The 18,299-nt window shown below is 39.3% G+C and overlaps 1 protein-coding gene and 1 long non-coding RNA gene across 4 annotated transcripts in view; both read left to right on the forward strand.

The window, feature by feature from the left end:
- Positions 1 to 4,496, forward strand: part of LOC122800411 — a 9,243-nt gene extending 4,747 nt beyond the window's left edge. For 2 of the 3 annotated variants that reach the window (XR_006364561.1, XR_006364563.1), the window contains 2 exons: positions 13 to 1,385; positions 1,845 to 4,496. This is a non-coding gene — a long non-coding RNA (uncharacterized LOC122800411). The remainder of the gene's footprint in view (positions 1 to 12; positions 1,386 to 1,844) is intronic. The other variant, XR_006364562.1, reaches the window with a different exon arrangement.
- Positions 1 to 18,299, forward strand: part of FYB1 (FYN binding protein 1) — a 2,052,110-nt gene that overhangs the window by 1,645,835 nt on the left and 387,976 nt on the right. The gene's annotated exons all lie outside the window — the stretch shown is intronic.

An 18,299-nucleotide genomic window follows, 5' to 3' on the forward strand; every position in this document is an offset into this window, starting at 1 on the left:
AAAAAAACAGAGGTATGCAGATAATGAGAACACATAGGAGAATGCAAGGGGGGTATGGAAGAACTAAAAAACAGAGGTATGCAGATAATGAGAACACATAGGAGAATGCAAGGGGGAGGTATGGAAGAACTAAAAACAGAGGTATGCAGATAATGAGAACACATAGGAGAATGCAAGGGGGAGGTATGGAAGAACTAAAAAACAGAGGTATGCAGATAATGAGAACACATAGGAGAATGCAAGGGGGGGTATGGAAGAACTAAAAAACAGAGGTATGCAGATAATGAGAACACATAAAAGAATGCAAGGGGGGGTATGGAACAACTAAAAACAGAGGTATGCAGATAATGAGAACACATAGGAGAATGCAAGGGGGGTATGGAAGAACTAAAAAACAGAGGTATGCAGATAATGAGAACACATAGGAGAATGCAAGGGGGAGGTATGGAAGAACTAAAAAACAGAGGTATGCAGATAATGAGAACACATAGGAGAATGCAAGGGGGGGTATGGAAGAACTAAAAAACAGAGGTATGCAGATAATGAGAACACATAGGAGAATGCAAGGGGGAGGTATGGAAGAACTAAAAAACAGAGGTATGCAGATAATGAGAACACATAGGAGAATGCAAGGGGGGGTATGGAAGAACTAAAAAACAGAGGTATGCAGATAATGAGAACACATAGGAGAATGCAAGGGGGAGGTATGGAAGAACTAAAAACAGAGGTATGCAGATAATGAGAACACATAGGAGAATGCAAGGGGGAGGTATGGAAGAACTAAAAACAGAGGTATGCAGATAATGAGAACACATAGGAGAATGCAAGGGGGGGTATGGAACAACTAAAAAACAGAGGTATGCAGATAATGAGAACACATAGGAGAATGCAAGGGGGGGGGTATGGAAGACCTAAAAAACAGAGGTATGCAGATAATGAGAACACATAGGAGAATGCAAGGGGAGGTATGGAAGACCTAAAAAACAGAGGTATGCAGATAATGAGAACACATAGGAGAATGCAAGGGGGAGGTATGGAAGACCTAAAAACAGAGGTATGCAGATAATGAGAACACATAGGAGAATGCAAGGGGGAGGTATGGAAGAACTAAAAACAGAGGTATGCAGATAATGAGAACACATAGGAGAATGCAAGGGGGAGGTATGGAAGAACTAAAAAACAGAGGTATGCAGATAATGAGAACACATAGGAGAATGCAAGGGGAGGTATGGAAGAACTAAAAAACAGAGGTATGCAGATAATGAGAACACATAGGAGAATGCAAGGGGGAGGTATGGAAGACCTAAAAAACAGAGGTATGCAGATAATGAGAACACATAGGAGAATGCAAGGGGGAGGAGGTATGGAAGAACTAAAAAACAGAGGTATGCAGATAATGAGAACACATAGGAGAATGCAAGGGGAGGTATGGAAGAACTAAAAAACAGAGGTATGCAGATAATGAGAACACATAGGAGAATGCAAGGGGGAGGTATGGAAGAACTAAAAAACAGAGGTATGCAGATAATGAGAACACATAGGAGAATGCAAGGGGGAGGTATGGAAGAACTAAAAAACAGAGGTATGCAGATAATGAGAACACATAGGAGAATGCAAGGGGGGGGAGGTATGGAAGAACTAAAAAACAGAGGTATGCAGATAATGAGAACACATAGGAGAATGCAAGGGGGAGGTATGGAAGACCTAAAAACAGAGGTATGCAGATAATGAGAACACATAGGAGAATGCAAGGGGGAGGTATGGAAGACCTAAAAACAGAGGTATGCAGATAATGAGAACACATAGGAGAATGCAAGGGAGGTATGGAAGACCTAAAAACAGAGGTATGCAGATAATGAGAACACATAGGAGAATGCAAGGGGGAGGTATGGAAGAACTAAAAAACAGAGGTATGCAGATAATGAGAACACATAGGAGAATGCAAGGGGGAGGTATGGAAGAACTAAAAAACAGAGGTATGCAGATAATGAGAACACATAGGAGAATGCAAGGGGGAGGTATGGAAGAACTAAAAACAGAGGTATGCAGATAATGAGAACACATAGGAGAATGCAAGGGGGAGGTATGGAAGAACTAAAAACAGAGGTATGCAGATAATGAGAACACATAGGAGAATGCAAGGGGGAGGTATGGAAGAACTAAAAACAGAGGTATGCAGATAATGAGAACACATAGGAGAATGCAAGGGGGAGGTATGGAAGACCTAAAAACAGAGGTATGCAGATAATGAGAACACATAGGAGAATGCAAGGGGAGGTATGGAAGAACTAAAAACAGAGGTGTGCAGATAATGAGCACACATAGGAGAATGCAAGGGGGGGTATGGAAGAACTAAAAAACAGAGGTATGCAGATAATGAGAACACATAGGAGAATGCAAGGGGGAGGTATGGAAGAACTAAAAAACAGAGGTATGCAGATAATGAGAACACATAGGAGAATGCAAGGGGGGGTATGGAAGAACTAAAAAACAGAGGTATGCAGATAATGAGAACACATAGGAGAATGCAAGGGGGGTATGGAAGACCTAAAAACAGAGGTATGCAGATAATGAGAACACATAAAAGAATGCAAGGGGGGGTATGGAACAACTAAAAAACAGAGGTATGCAGATAATGAGAACACATAGGAGAATGCAAGGGGGGTATGGAAGAACTAAAAAACAGAGGTATGCAGATAATGAGAACACATAGGAGAATGCAAGGGGGAGGTATGGAAGAACTAAAAAACAGAGGTATGCAGATAATGAGAACACATAGGAGAATGCAAGGGGAGGTATGGAAGAACTAAAAACAGAGGTATGCAGATAATGAGAACACATAGGAGAATGCAAGGGGGAGGTATGGAAGACCTAAAAACAGAGGTATGCAGATAATGAGAACACATAGGAGAATGCAAGGGGAGGTATGGAAGACCTAAAAAACAGAGGTATGCAGATAATGAGAACACATAGGAGAATGCAAGGGGGGTATGGAAGAACTAAAAAACAGAGGTATGCAGATAATGAGAACACATAGGAGAATGCAAGGGGGAGGTATGGAAGACCTAAAAACAGAGGTATGCAGATAATGAGAACACATAGGAGAATGCAAGGGGAGGTATGGAAGACCTAAAAAACAGAGGTATGCAGATAATGAGAACACATAGGAGAATGCAAGGGGGAGGTATGGAAGACCTAAAAACAGAGGTATGCAGACAATAAGAACACGTAGGAGAATGCAAGGGGCGGTATGGAACAACTAAAAAAAAGAGGTATGCAGATAATGAGAACACATAGGAGAATGCAAGGGGGGTATGGAAGACCTAAAAACAGAGGTATGCAGATAATGAGAACACATAGGAGAATGCAAGGGGGAGGTATGGAAGAACTAAAAACAGAGGTATGCAGATAATGAGAACACATAGGAGAATGCAAGGGGAGGTATGGAAGAACTAAAAAACAGAGGTATGCAGATAATGAGAACACATAGGAGAATGCAAGGGGAGGTATGGAAGACCTAAAAAACAGAGGTATGCAGATAATGAGAACACATAGGAGAATGCAAGGGGAGGTATGGAAGACCTAAAAACAGAGGTATGCAGATAATGAGAACACATAGGAGAATGCAAGGGGGAGGTATGGAAGACCTAAAAACAGAGGTATGCAGATAATGAGAACACATAGGAGAATGCAAGGGGGAGGTATGGAAGACCTAAAAAACAGAGGTATGCAGATAATGAGAACACATAGGAGAATGCAAGGGGAGGTATGGAAGACCTAAAAAACAGAGGTATGCAGATAATGAGAACACATAGGAGAATGCAAGGGGAGGTATGGAAGACCTAAAAAACAGAGGTATGCAGATAATGAGAACACATAGGAGAATGCAAGGGGGAGGTATGGAAGACCTAAAAAACAGAGGTATGCAGATAATGAGAACACATAGGAGAATGCAAGGGAGGTATGGAAGAACTAAAAAACAGAGGTATGCAGATAATGAGAACACATAGGAGAATGCAAGGGGGGTATGGAAGAACTAAAAAACAGAGGTATGCAGATAATGAGAACACATAGGAGAATGCAAGGGGGAGGTATGGAAGAACTAAAAAACAGAGGTATGCAGATAATGAGAACACATAAAAGAATGCAAGGGGGGGTATGGAACAACTAAAAAACAGAGGTATGCAGATAATGAGAACACATAGGAGAATGCAAGGGGGAGGTATGGAAGAACTAAAAAACAGAGGTATGCAGATAATGAGAACACATAGGAGAATGCAAGGGGGGTATGGAAGAACTAAAAAACAGAGGTATGCAGATAATGAGAACACATAGGAGAATGCAAGGGGAGGTATGGAAGACCTAAAAAACAGAGGTATGCAGATAATGAGAACACATAGGAGAATGCAAGGGGGAGGTATGGAAGACCTAAAAAACAGAGGTATGCAGATAATGAGAACACATAGGAGAATGCAAGGGGGAGGTATGGAAGAACTCTTGTTGTGGTCCTTTTCATTATGACTAGAGAAGGAGTCAGGGTTAAGGTATATAAGGGCAAAATGGGAATGGAAAGATGAAGTAGGATAGTTTGCAGGGACAGATGGAAAAACAGTAAACCTTATAGACAAAACGGGTGGCATTCTAAACTGCAAGGATGAGGTGAAAAGGGATGCACACATACATACAGAAGGTGGACAAATGGAGATTGGAAGGACTGGACCTCGTAAAAGTCATGAGTCATGGCACACTAAGATGGGGGTATACCTCTCAGTGGACATTATGAAGAGATGGCCAGAGCTGGGATACTACACTAAGGCAGAGGGCAACTTACTGAGAAGCATCACCAGCTGATGGCTATAGGTAGGTGATAGTAAGGGCAGTGTCTCCCTTTTGTGCTCTGATAGTCACGGTCTACTTCTCCAATGAACACTGATCCATCTACCACTCCACCTTCTCCACAGCTAGCTGCCACTGCTGTGTTTGGTACGCAGAGGGTGGGACATAGCCACCTACTTGAGAAGGGTTGTTGCTCTTCCTTGGCAAAGCAGCCACTTCCCCAGATTCTGATCCATAATTAGCCATACCAGAAGCAGGGGTCATCCTTGGGTCCTTTTTCCTCTTCATCGGGTATACCTGCATGGTGGAGAAAAAATTATATATTCGTCTTAAGTGTAACATGACACTGAAATACAATGAATCTTAGAGCCTAGAATGTATGTACACACCATGCCGTGTAACCATTTCATCCTGCCTCCTGTTATTTCCCAATCTTTTAAGATGTATCTATTCTGAAAGTGAAAGATAAGAGACCACATAATAAAATTACAAAAAAGTAGCAAGCAAACCTTTACAAAAACACTTGCAATACATCTTTGAACACTCTCTTTGTACCTTAGCCTCCCACTCTTGCAGCACTTCAAATGAGTGAAGTCATTTATAACAGTTTTTGCACTGTTCTCCAGAATGTGGAATGCCTGTGGCTTTTAGGCAGTTTCTGGCTGAAGTCCTCGTGAAGCTAAAAAAAGTATTATCATCTTTTTCATGCCACATGCATGATATTTATGCTTTTTGGTTCTACCAGCCATCTCTGCCTTGCAGACTTACAAATACCAACCAGTACAGAAAAATGGTAAACAACTGCATGCATCTGCATGTATGAATATCACATGCTTTGGCAGTTTGTGATGAAGGATATCAATGCAGTGGGTGGGCATGGTCTTTGATCATACCATAGCCCACTGTCGACATCAGATGAATGACATGCTCAGCCATGCCAAGGAGAAGGCATTTATGATTGCACAAGAAAGATCTGCCACATGTGTTGGCCCCCCCCCCAGGATGTACAAGACTGAAGAAGTGAAAAAAAATCCTTGTTTCGGGAAATGTAACTGCATTAATAATAGGCAGAGATGGGGATTTTGGAGTGTGTCTAACATAGCCCACCAGTGACTCACAAGGCAAATGGCATGGTTATTAATGTACGCCAGAGGTTTGCATATACAGCTATTACACAAACTAGGTGTATGATAAATGACTGGACACTATGCACATTTCTTTTCAGTGGTATAAGTGGATTGCAGTAGGGAACATTTACTAGAAAGGATAAGACTGGATAATAAAGAATGTAATGCCACCTTCATCCCGCATTTCACAAGGTTCATTATGATATTCTGGCTGTTATGTACTTACAGGTGTTATAATTGATAGGCAAGTGGTGGCAATTGCTTAGGTTCAACAAGGGGATGAGTTTAGCAGCGCTGCAGAGGTTGACAGTGATGCCATGATAAAGGATCATGTGTCACAGTCTGAGGGCATGCTTGTGTCTGTCTTACTGCTGGGTGGTGATCCATCCTCCATAGAGGGTGTGTGCACAGGCAACCATGCTGAACATCCTGTGACTGTACTGAAAGAGTGCATACAATCCCTTGTGTGGGAGGGATCTCCTGCACTTATGAACCTAATCAGTGCTCCCTCTGTGCCTAGCCAACAGCAGATTCTGAGGGATGCAGTACTTTTTCTATGGCCATCCCCACCAAAGGCCAGTTACACTGGGTAACTGATGCCATCACAACTCACAGTCGACCTCCTTGCAGGCATGGAACTTAGACATTGTGACATAAAAGTGGTGCAGTGAGGGATATGGTGGCATCTATCACCTAAATCATTACTTCCATGTGTACGCTTACTGGCGGCATTATGTCTGGCCACATTGTGCCAGTGCTGTCTGTGGATGGGATAAGGTATGAGCACTGAGTGACCATACATGAAGGCCTTCACAGGGACTACAACAAACAGCTGTGTCTGGAGCTGTCTAAAGTGCTGGCACCCCTCATAATAGGCAGAGATGAATACCTTCCTACATGAGTCCAACTCCTCTACAGTATGCTTCATAAAGACCCAAGTCATACAGTAAGCATCTATTCTTGCCATAAAGGACCATAAACCATCCCATCTTGCCACATGAGTGACATCAAGTCATGGTCACTCAGTCGCACCCCTCCTCTATCACAGGAAGAAATTGACCGGGTATACAAAAGAGGTGGTGGAATAGCCCTACTTCATAAAGCTGACTTAAAAGTTCAATTCCTACATATAGAGACCCCAGACTTCAAAAACATTGAAACCTTACTTGCAAAACTGCTTAAATCAACACAAACACCTTAACTTAATTGTCATCTATATACCCCCAGGCGAGAACCTACCAATCCTTTGAACCATACTCCACTAGGCCTCCCACACTCTACCTCAGGAAACCATCAAACTAGGCAATGTTAATGTCGACTGGAGCTCTATACACTCTCCCACTCCAACCTGCCATATCAATCTATATAACTTCACCCAACTCATCCAGTCCCCCATACATATAGACAAGGCCACTAAAAGGGAATCCACATTAGACTGGATCCTCACCAATCAGCCTAATACTGCCCACCTATGTGGCACACTATCCAATGCTCTCAGTGACCACAACCCCACATTTATCCTAAGATATAGGCTACAAACCACCAACTCTCCCTCCCTCCTACAAACCCACTCTCCATAAATTTCCCCAAAGAGGATTTTCTTGGGGCCTTAAAATTCTGTGACTGGTCTCCCATCAAAACCCTCCCACTAGACAGAGCAGTTGAATACTTTAACTCCACATTTCTAAACATCCTCAACCAACTAGCCCCCATAAAACAATTAGGGTATGCAGCAACCCCACCCCCTGACTCCAAAAAAACACAAGAACCTTACTCCAAAATAGGGACAAAGCCTGGAAAACCTGGCAATATCATAGAACACCCACAACTAGGCAAGCCTTTCTTGAACTTTGGAATAAGGCCAAGCAACAGGTAAAGCTGGATAAGCAAAATTACTACATCTCCCTACAAAAGAACTACAATACCAACCCTCAGAAATTCTGGTCAACAATAAATAATATCCTCCAGCCCGGCAAATCCACCACACCACCTTTCAATACATCTGGCTCAGATTTCAATATAGGCTGCAGCTTTAACAAGTACTTTACCTCCTACATACTTAAACTCATAAATGACTCTATCTCCACCAACATCCCCCAACCCCCTATTACTCAACAAAACATCATCCTCTTCTCACTCAAGCCAGTGCAAACATCCTCTATACAGAAACTCTTAACTAAACTCAAACCTACCACCCTCGCCGCCAACAACCTCCTTGCTGAATACCTCCAACTCGCATCTACAGTCATAGCCTATCCTATTTCTTTACTAATTAACAGATCCATTACCAAAAACACCGTGCCAACCTTGTAGAAAACCTCATTCATTATACCCCTACACAAAGGTGGCCCCATCTACCAAACTCTCTATCACCCAATGGCAATTCTTTCACCCCTCTCAAAGATTTGTGAGAGGTGTATACATCAACAAATCCTCTCCCTCCTCCACTCCAGTAATCTTCTTTCTCCAACTCAACAAGGCTTCCACCCATCCCAAAGTACCTCCACTGCCCTACTCAGATTCACCAACACTATAAACTCCTACAGGAACCAAGATAAACTAGTCTTAGCTGCCTTCCTTGATTTATCCAAGGCATTTGACAGGGTATCTCACAAGAAACTTCTAATCTGTCTCTCTGACCTCAACTTTGACACCCCCACTCTGCTCTGGTTCAAGAGCTACCTAGAGAACCAACACCAGTCAGTCAAATGGATCAACTCCCTATCCCCCCACTCCCAGTCACCGTTGGCATACCCCAAGGTTCTATCCTTGGCCCACTTCTCTTTAATATCTTCACCAACCAACTCCACCATGCTACCACAAAAGCCAATATAGTCCAATATGCTGAAATGCCAATGTGAAGTCCATGTCCTTAGCAAAGGATGGGTTTTTATACCTACATCTCGTGCTAATATCTGTGAGACTGTAAATAACTTAAGGGATTTTGTCAGAAGGTTGAATTTGAAATTTTCATATAATAATGTTAATGATAATGAAAGAGTTAACATTTCAAGATGCATGTGTAAAAAACCAAATTGTTTTAATCCTCCATTAAGGTCTGAACTGGAATCTTTTCAAAATGTTATGGAAAAGCAACTGAGAGATTTGTTGATGATAAAGTCAAACATTAGCACAAACCAGTCCAAAAAACAAAAGTAGCCCAAGTGAAGCCGCTGGATTGGACCCACTCACCAAAAATGGATGACTCAGTAGTATAAATCACAAAACCACTTTAATAGAATCAGTACATAAATCCAGGAACAAAATGGATAAGCGCTTTCGTCTAGATAATCTAGACAAAACTCAGACAACAGTTAAAGCATAGGTATCCTGGATTTATGTACTGATTCGATTAAAGTGTTTTTTGTGATTTATACTACTGAGTCATCCATTTTTGGTGAGTGGGTCCAATCCTGCTGCTTCACTTGGGCTAGACTTGTTGATGAATAAACCTGTTAACAAATATTTTAATTTAACTTGTGATGAATGCCTTGCTTTAAACAGAATAAGTAATGATGACAATATTGTGGTATTAAGAGCAGACAAAGGCAATTCCCTAGTAGTTTTTGACAAAGATGCATATATAGAAGCTATGACATATATGTTTCAAGATGCCAACTATTATAAAAAAGTAACTTTGAATTTTATTAAAAAATCATACACTTTCATTGATTCTCTAATTGAAGAGTGGCTATGTGATGGCAGGATTAAAAGCAAAGAAGCTGATTTCTTATCTAAAAATGGCCCTGTAATTAGTAAGATCTTTGGCCTACCCAAAGTAGACAAAGTGTTAGAATGTCCACCACTGAGGCCAATTGTTGCTAGTGGTGGAAGTAAAACTGAAGCCATGGCTATATATATTGATATGAAGCTGCAAAAGGTAGTAGAATTAGGTGAGGCTTATATACGAGACACATTTGCTTTTAATAAAAGTATTAAATAAATAGAAGCAGGAGAATATGATCTCCTGGTTACTATGGATGTTAAGTCTTTATACACTGTAATACCCAATACCATTGGTGCTGACTATGTCAGATCAGAGCTATTGAGGTCTAGGTTTTATGATGTGGATGAAGTTTCATCGATTTTAGAAATTTTGGATGTTATATTGTCTTATAATTTTTTTGAATTTAATGGATTTTTTTATCAACAAACAAATAGTGTTGCTATGGGGGCTGCTATTGTCCCCAGCTACATAATTTGTTTATGACAGCTTGTTAAAAACAATATACTAAAGAAAATGAACATTTTTGCCATGTATCATATTATGGTCGATTTATAGATTACCTTTTTTCATTTGGAAAGGTGACCTAGATGAGTTATTGTGTTTTAAATGAAATTAACAATGCTTGCGAATATATGAGTTTCACTTGGAACTATAACTCTAAAAACATTTGTTTTTAGATGTCGAGGTGTTTAAGAAAGGAAATAAGCTTTCTACAAAGATTTACAAAAAAAATATTCAGAACAATACTTATGTTGAAACCGATAGTATGCACTCAGTGTATATGAAGCACAATATTGTCAAAGGTCAGTTGAAAAGAATTAGTGATCTGACTGTGATTACTTGTTTCTTAAAGAAAGTGAAGCTTTGTGTGATAAATTTTTAGTGAGAGGTTACATTGAGAGCATAGTCAAAGAAAAACTAAGAGAAATTAAGGAAAACAGGCAGGGACAAAATGCATATAATATAATTTCTGGACCTCATTGTAAACATGAAAGACTATGGAGTAGGGATGGCTGTCCCATATTTTATAGATGTTAAGCAGATTAAAAGTTTATTTAAAGACAATTGGAAATTTTTAAGTAGTTTCCCAGAGGTTAGGAAAGTGGTAGGTAATGTACCTACATTTATTTATAAAAAAGGGAAGAATTTTAAAAATATTTTCCAAGATAAAATTAAATATCTTGGTAAAAGAAAAGAAATAGTTTGGAACTATTTAAATTGTAGTTATTGTAGGTTTCTGTTTATAGGCCCAGCTGAAATTTATATTAACAACATTAAAATAAAACTGTACAACACAAATATTTGTAGATGTAAATTTGCAGTTTATTTGTCTATCTGCTTTGAATGTGCTTCATATTATATTGGTAGAACCACCAGGGAGCTTTATAGGAGAATGAATGAACATTTATATGCTGTCCAGAAGGGGGATACCACTAATGCATGGGGAAAGCATTATAGTACTACCAAATGTAAGGGGTCACTTAGATTTTTAGTGTTGGAAAAGGTTTCCAATTTTGATAGTAGACTTGAGGCAGAAGAATTAGACTGGAGAGAATAACGTTGAATATTAAAATTAAATGCTAGCTATCCTCCTAGCCTCAATGACAAAGAACATGTTAAAATGTATTTAAAAAGAAAAAGGTTAAAGCATTGAACATGGCAGGAATGTATATTATTATAAATATAAATATTCATTAATTTTATGAATTTTATGAATGTTTCTCTAAGCTGGACTTATATTTGAGTTTAATATATTTTAATTGTTTTTTTCTAACCTGTTTTCACAATAATTATAATTATTTGATGAATTATTTAATGAATTAATTATTTAATTGTTCTGACGTTTGTATAAATAAGATATGTGTCTTGTTCTTATTCAGTCTGAAGAAGTCTAACATTAGATGAAGGCGCTTACTGGATGAACTCTGTTGTGCTGGTTTGATATTAAAAGCTACATTGTGACCATATCATTTCATTTTATAGTCCAATACACTGATGACACAACCTTCATATGCTCTACACCCAACATCTACCTTCTACAACAAGAAACCCAACTTGCCTTTACTGAAATTGAGCACTGGCTCAATGCATCACAACTGATACTAAACCCCAAAAAACCCAACTCATGCTGTTCCATCCAACCTCTCCTTTTCCATATTTTCCACCACCAACACCCAAATCACCCCAGTCTCAGAGACAAAACTCTTAGGAATTACCATTGACAAATGGCTCACATTTAATAAACATATGTCAACAACCATCTCTAAAGTCCACCAAAAACTAGGCTCCCTCTACAGATGCAAAAGGTATCTAACATCAGAATCTCATGTTGCCATAGCCAGAACTCACCTTCTATTCACACTTCTATATGCTTCTTCCTCAGTAACAAATCTAAATAAAACTGACTTAAATAAACTTTCGACCTGCTACAACAAAATCGCTAGATTCGCCACTAATGCCAAATCGCATTCCCACCATTGCTATGCCCTACAAACCCTACATCGGCTAGAACTCCCCAACCTACTGAAATATCACCAGCTCACCCGATACTATATTACCCTGAAAAAAAACCCTACTCTGAACAGCCTCCTTAACTTCCACAATTCTTTTTTTTTTTTTCAATTCCTTTTTATTAGGGTTATATCAAAACGAAATGAAGACAAGAAAATGATATAACAGAGAATAAAACAATAACATACAATATACAGACCTACAAACATAAAACCTATATACATTAGATAACCTATATACAGTTCTCATCTATATCAAGCTATGCAGCATACAGAAATATGCGTTACAATCATGTCAGAATGAGTTCAAATATCATTTTCCAAGTGTCCTTCTGGGTCCTTTTTTTCCTCATGGAATACCATAAATATTTATGAGCCAGGAGTTGTTTAGTAGCTGTTTGCTTGAATCCATCCCATGTTATTTTGGACCTGTCTTTCCAATTTAATGTGATGTAGTATTTTATTAGCATAAATGTTGTAACTAGAATGTGCGTGTGATTATTCTTCATTCCTATAGGAGGTACGTGTAAGAGGGCAAATTTCCAGGATAAGGTTGATTAACTTCCACAATTCTAATAGACAACTACGCTCCAGCAACAAAGCCTTAATTGAAACCATCTGTTGCAAAAACAGCGCAGGTGAATCTCTCTTTGCCCACGAAATTGCTAAGACCTGGAACAGCCTACCTCCTGACCTCAGACTTCTAAAATGTACATCCTCCTTTAAGACTCTCCTGAAATCATATCTCTACTCCAACCATTTATGCAACTACAACAAACCTCCATAAAGCCACATATTACAGGGATACGTTTTAACAACATAGGCGCATGCATGCTCTATCAGGGTTGCTATGTAAACGTATTATATGCTGTTCAGGCTAGATAACCCCCATCTGACTGCCTGTCAGTGCTCAATGTAAATATTGTAAATATTTGCACAATAAGTCATCTTCTCATCTGTTCAGCAATGTGAAAACTACAAACTGTTATGTTCGTTCTGTATAAAAATGTCATCTTTTATCCAACAATGGTATACACATTGCTGTTAACTGAAATATCTTTATACTGTGACATCCACCTGTACATTTTTTATCTATGCTCTGTCTTATTTTTTTTTCTGTCCCTCCTCTATGCAATTTGTAACCTTGTATCTTATGTTAATGTAACCTGCATGCTTCTTCTTCTACTTTGTTTTGGAGCATTTCTTCCCATGACCCCACTAAAAATGGACAATTGCTGTCCGGTTGGACTATCCTGGATAACAAATGTTAAATAAAGTAGGTAAATAAGTAAATAAATAAATAATTCAGAATACCTTTTTACAGATGAGCTAATGCAGGCCTCCAGTTTCAGGCCCTGTGATATATTCCCCTACCCCCAGTTTATGCATACAGACTGGTGTTCCTGCACTCCCTGTCCCCTTTGCAAATGGTAATGGCTGTGATTCCTAACACCCTTTCTCCTGTCTTATACTGAGATGATGCCTGATGCACAGTAGAACTAAACTCTGTACTGACCAGTATAGTGTAGTAGAAAGAGTGCATGCATTACATTTAGTCTGTACAACATTGTGAGCGTCGTGGCCAGCAGTTATTAACTAGATGTTGCCTCCTTGACATTACTACAATGTGCTGCACTAGCCACTGCCTGGCAAGGATACCTCAGCCAATTTTTGGTATTTGTCATTACTTCACCCCTGGTATAGGGATGTTCAGTGAATGGTGCAATGCAGACATATAAACAGGATGATGCTCTTGTTTCAGCTTGATCATATTATGCATCATAGAATATTCTACTACTGTCCAGCTGGCAATCTCTGGGGAGTACTGTAATTCCCCACCAAATGCATTACAGCAATGAAGGCATACCTTCATAAACCCAAATAAGTATTTAATGATGGCCCATGTTTGCTCATGCTTGGTGTTACATCACATCTCTGCCATATTTTCAGGGTTTCGCATAGGTCTCATGAGACACACTTAAGGGGATAACCGGCATCACCTGCAAAAGTACACAAGTATTTTTGGGGGATTGTTTATATTGATGATATATGCATGTGTTAACATGTTTGTATGCAGTGTAGCAACACTTACCAACAACACATATTAGCAGGAAATCTCCACAATGAAAGCAAGTGTACAGGTCTGACATGCCATATGTAGAATCAAGTGAACTATGTGAGTAAAAGTCAATGAATTTGAAATAATCCCTTGTGAGCCACAAACTGTCTGGTAGTTCAGAGAACAGTAGCCTTTTCCTCTTAATGTACCTTTGTGCCTCTGGGACATGTAGGACCTGTATTACTACAAGTACAATTTATAGCAACTAGTACCTCAGGGAGCTGTGTGGTATTATAGAAGCTACCCATACATCTCTGTTTCTCTCCTACAGCCCAGCTGAATGAAATGTGATCATCTATATGCAATAACATAATATCAAGGAATTTACTAAATATCTGCAAGGCAGATGACTGAAATACCCAAAAAGTATTCCAAGAAGGACACTGAAAAGTCCTTGTACTAAGAATTGTAATAGTTATACATACTTTTTATCCAAAGATAAAAAAAATCACAGATCCCCACAGATTTAGCAAGTAGGTAGAATAAATCTACCAGACTTTTTACAACGGTCCCCATCAATTCTGTATCTTTCCACAGTATCTTCGCCTCTAATAGTATGCTGTGTTAGCCATTGTCTGCATCATTTCTATATCTTAGGCTTGGGAGGACATATAGATGTAAAACACAAACACTCCTCTTCTCCTTCCAAAATTCAATACAACTCTGACCCAATTAACCACCGACTGTGGTTAACAAAACAGGCAACTGTATAAAACAAAATGTATTTATTTTCTTTCTAGCGCTTCGGTGTTTCCACCTTCAAGGAATATCAAACAATAAAAAATACAAAGTACATACTCTTATATATCACATTCAATTAATGACACCCACCCACTAATTAAGCAATGAGTTCCCCTCTTAAAGCAAACATTTCCAGTTTAACTCATTATTTAAACCAGTAGGTGTTAAAATTTTACACTTCAAAATAAAAATGCTTTCTTTATATAATAACTTTTGTTTTAATACATTTTCATCATTACCGAAACATTTCACAGTCTCTAAAACAGTACCTTGTAACAAAGTTATATCACTGTTATGAAACATTTTAAAATGTGAAGCAATTATTTTATCTTCCCTTACATTTTTAACATCCCTAATGTATTCCATGAATCTGATGCGAAATTCCCTCTTTGTTTCCCCTATGTAATTAAGTTCACATGGACATTTTAGTGCATATATCACCTCCTTTACTTCTACATGTGTAGATGTCTCTAGGTTCAAACTTAACCCCATTTATACTACTAAAAGTACTCACAATATTTGCCCAAACACTACACCTATTGCAGCATACCGTGCCTCAATTTAAAATTGTTGTTGGTATATCCATTTTTGGCATACAAAACTTTTCATGTACTACCATATCCTTCAGGTTTCTTCCCCTTTTATAAGAGAAGAGTGGTTTATCAGTTAAAATATTTGCCAAAACCCTATCTTCCAATAGATATTTGCAATAATATTCTATTAAAGTTTTCACTTGCTCACTTTTAATATTATAAACAGACACATAATAAATTGCAACTCCTTTTTCCTTATTTTTTTTCATTATAGCCTCTCATTTGATATTTATTCCTTTCCTTACATTAATTTCCATTTCTACCTATATCTCATTCCATATTCTAGTTTGAGCTTGTTGCAAAATAACCGGATCATAACCCCTTTGTGAAAACATATAATTTGTCCGTTCCATCTCATTTATCAATTCACTCTTCTCACTACACAACCTAGAGACATGTACTAATTCACCGTAGGGTAAAGCTTCAAATATATGAGGGGGATGACAGTTCATGACATGTAAATATTGATTACCATCAACAAATTTCCTATGAATATTACACAAAATATGTCCATTCTCCATACCTTCAAGAATAAGGTCTAAATACACCACCCTATTCCCCTTCTGAAGTCCATCAAATGCTAGACCGAAGGGGTTTCTATGCATGTCCGATATAAAGTTATCTACTTCTTCCTTACCCCCTTCACATACAAATATTAAATCATAAATAAAACGAAAATAAAAATCAACATATTTTTTTCATAAAATTCAAATTAAATAAAAACTTTCTTTCAAAAAAAGACATGAAAAGGTTTGCATACATGAAGGCAAACGCTGCCCCCATTGCAGTACCCTGTTTCTGTCTATATAATGTATTATCAAAATAAAAATAATTATTTTTCAAACAAAAATCTACCATATTTATTACAAAATAAGCAAAAGGACTGTCACCCAAAAAGTACTTTATTGCCTCTAGACCGTCTTTATGTTGGATAGAGGTGTATAAGCTCTTAACATCAATCACCAACCAATACCTATCCTTATTCCATACTAATGGGGAAATTTTACGTAAAAAATCTAAACTATCTTTTGTGCAAAAGACACAAAAGACAATCACAAGGCCTTCTTTAGCTATGTTAGAAACCTGGGTGGAAACTCCCAGATATGCTCAGAGTTAGTCCAAAATGACACAAAATACACTGAACCCACTGACATTGCCAACATTCTGGCAGACAGGTTCAGTGCAAATTTCTCCTCCCCCTCCCCCCAAAAAGGAGAAATAACTATCCCAGCAGAGTGTAGCCTCCCTAACTTCTCAGATGCCCAGGTGAGAGCCGCCCTCTCTAAAGCTAAAAACACAGCATCAATGGGACCGGATGGTGTCCCGGACTGTGTGCTACATGAACTCCAAGAGGAACTAAACCCACACATAAGGCTGCTGTTTAATCTTAGCCTTACTACAGGATATGTACCCAAAGAGTGGCGTATGGCAACAGTGGTCCTGCTTCACAAAGGCGGTGCTTCTACGGACCCTGGAAATTACCGCCCCATAAGCTTGACGAGCCTGGTCTGCAAAGCTATGGAGAGGATCATTATGGAACTCATAAACAAAGACATTGGGGACCTACAGACATTGGATCCTACCCAATCTGGCTTTGTCAAGGGCAGATCCTGCCTTTTGAACTTGGTCGACTTTTTTGAAACAGTCACTAAGGCCATTGATGAGGGTAAGGCAGTTCACACAGCCTACCTTGACCTTGCAAAAGCCTTTGACACAATACCCCACTCGGGCATCATAGACAAACTCACCAGCTTAAATGTAAACTCATATGTCACAAGATGGGTTGTAAACTGGCTCAAGGACAGAACCCAGATGGTCAGAGCTGCTGGAGCTATGTCAGACTCTAAGCCAGTCACAAGTGGTGTCCCAAAGGGCTCAGTCCTGGGACCCCTCTTGTTCGGCATTTATTTTTTCGAGGTACAGGCAAACATAGGAGGATTGTGGCTGACAAAGTTCGCAGATGACTGCAAACTGGGCACCATAATTGATACTCCAGCGGACACAAACATCCTTCAGAGAGGCCTCATAGAAATGGATAATTGGTGCCAGAGCCATGGCCTTAAGCTGAACGCCAAAAAATGTATAGTCATACCCTTTGGGAAAAACAAGGTACCGACAAATTACCACATAGGCAGTAATCCATTAAGTACGGAAGAGGTAATCAGGGACCTAGGGACCCAGGTTGACAGTAACCTCTCATTTGACACTCACATTGCCAAAGTGGTTAGGAAGACCTTCTATATTGCCCACCTTATCATGAAGGGTTTCACATCTAGATCAAGAGAGGTCATTGTGCCCTGTACTCTTCTCTTATCAGGCCAATGATTGAGTACAATGCCCCATTTGGGATGTATCTCACCCGACACCTGCAGCAGTTGGAAAGACCCCAAAAGTTCCTCACCAAGAGGATAAAGGGTCTTAAACATATGTCATATGCTGCCCGACTGAAAAACTCCAGCTCTATTCAGTCGCATACCGCCTACTCAGAGGTGATCTGTGCCTGACGTACAAGGCCATGTCCAATCCTGAATTAATGGACATGCTCCACCTCAGAAAATCCAAATCCATCAGAGCCACAAGAACAAGTGACTTAAACCTCAACACAGAAATAAATAGAACGTGCTGGAGGGACAGATTCATAACCCA

This window comes from Protopterus annectens, chromosome 1.part0, assembly GCF_019279795.1.
Source record: "Protopterus annectens isolate FY-2018-M chromosome 1.part0, PAN1.0, whole genome shotgun sequence".
Lineage (NCBI taxonomy): Eukaryota > Metazoa > Chordata > Ceratodontiformes > Protopteridae > Protopterus > Protopterus annectens.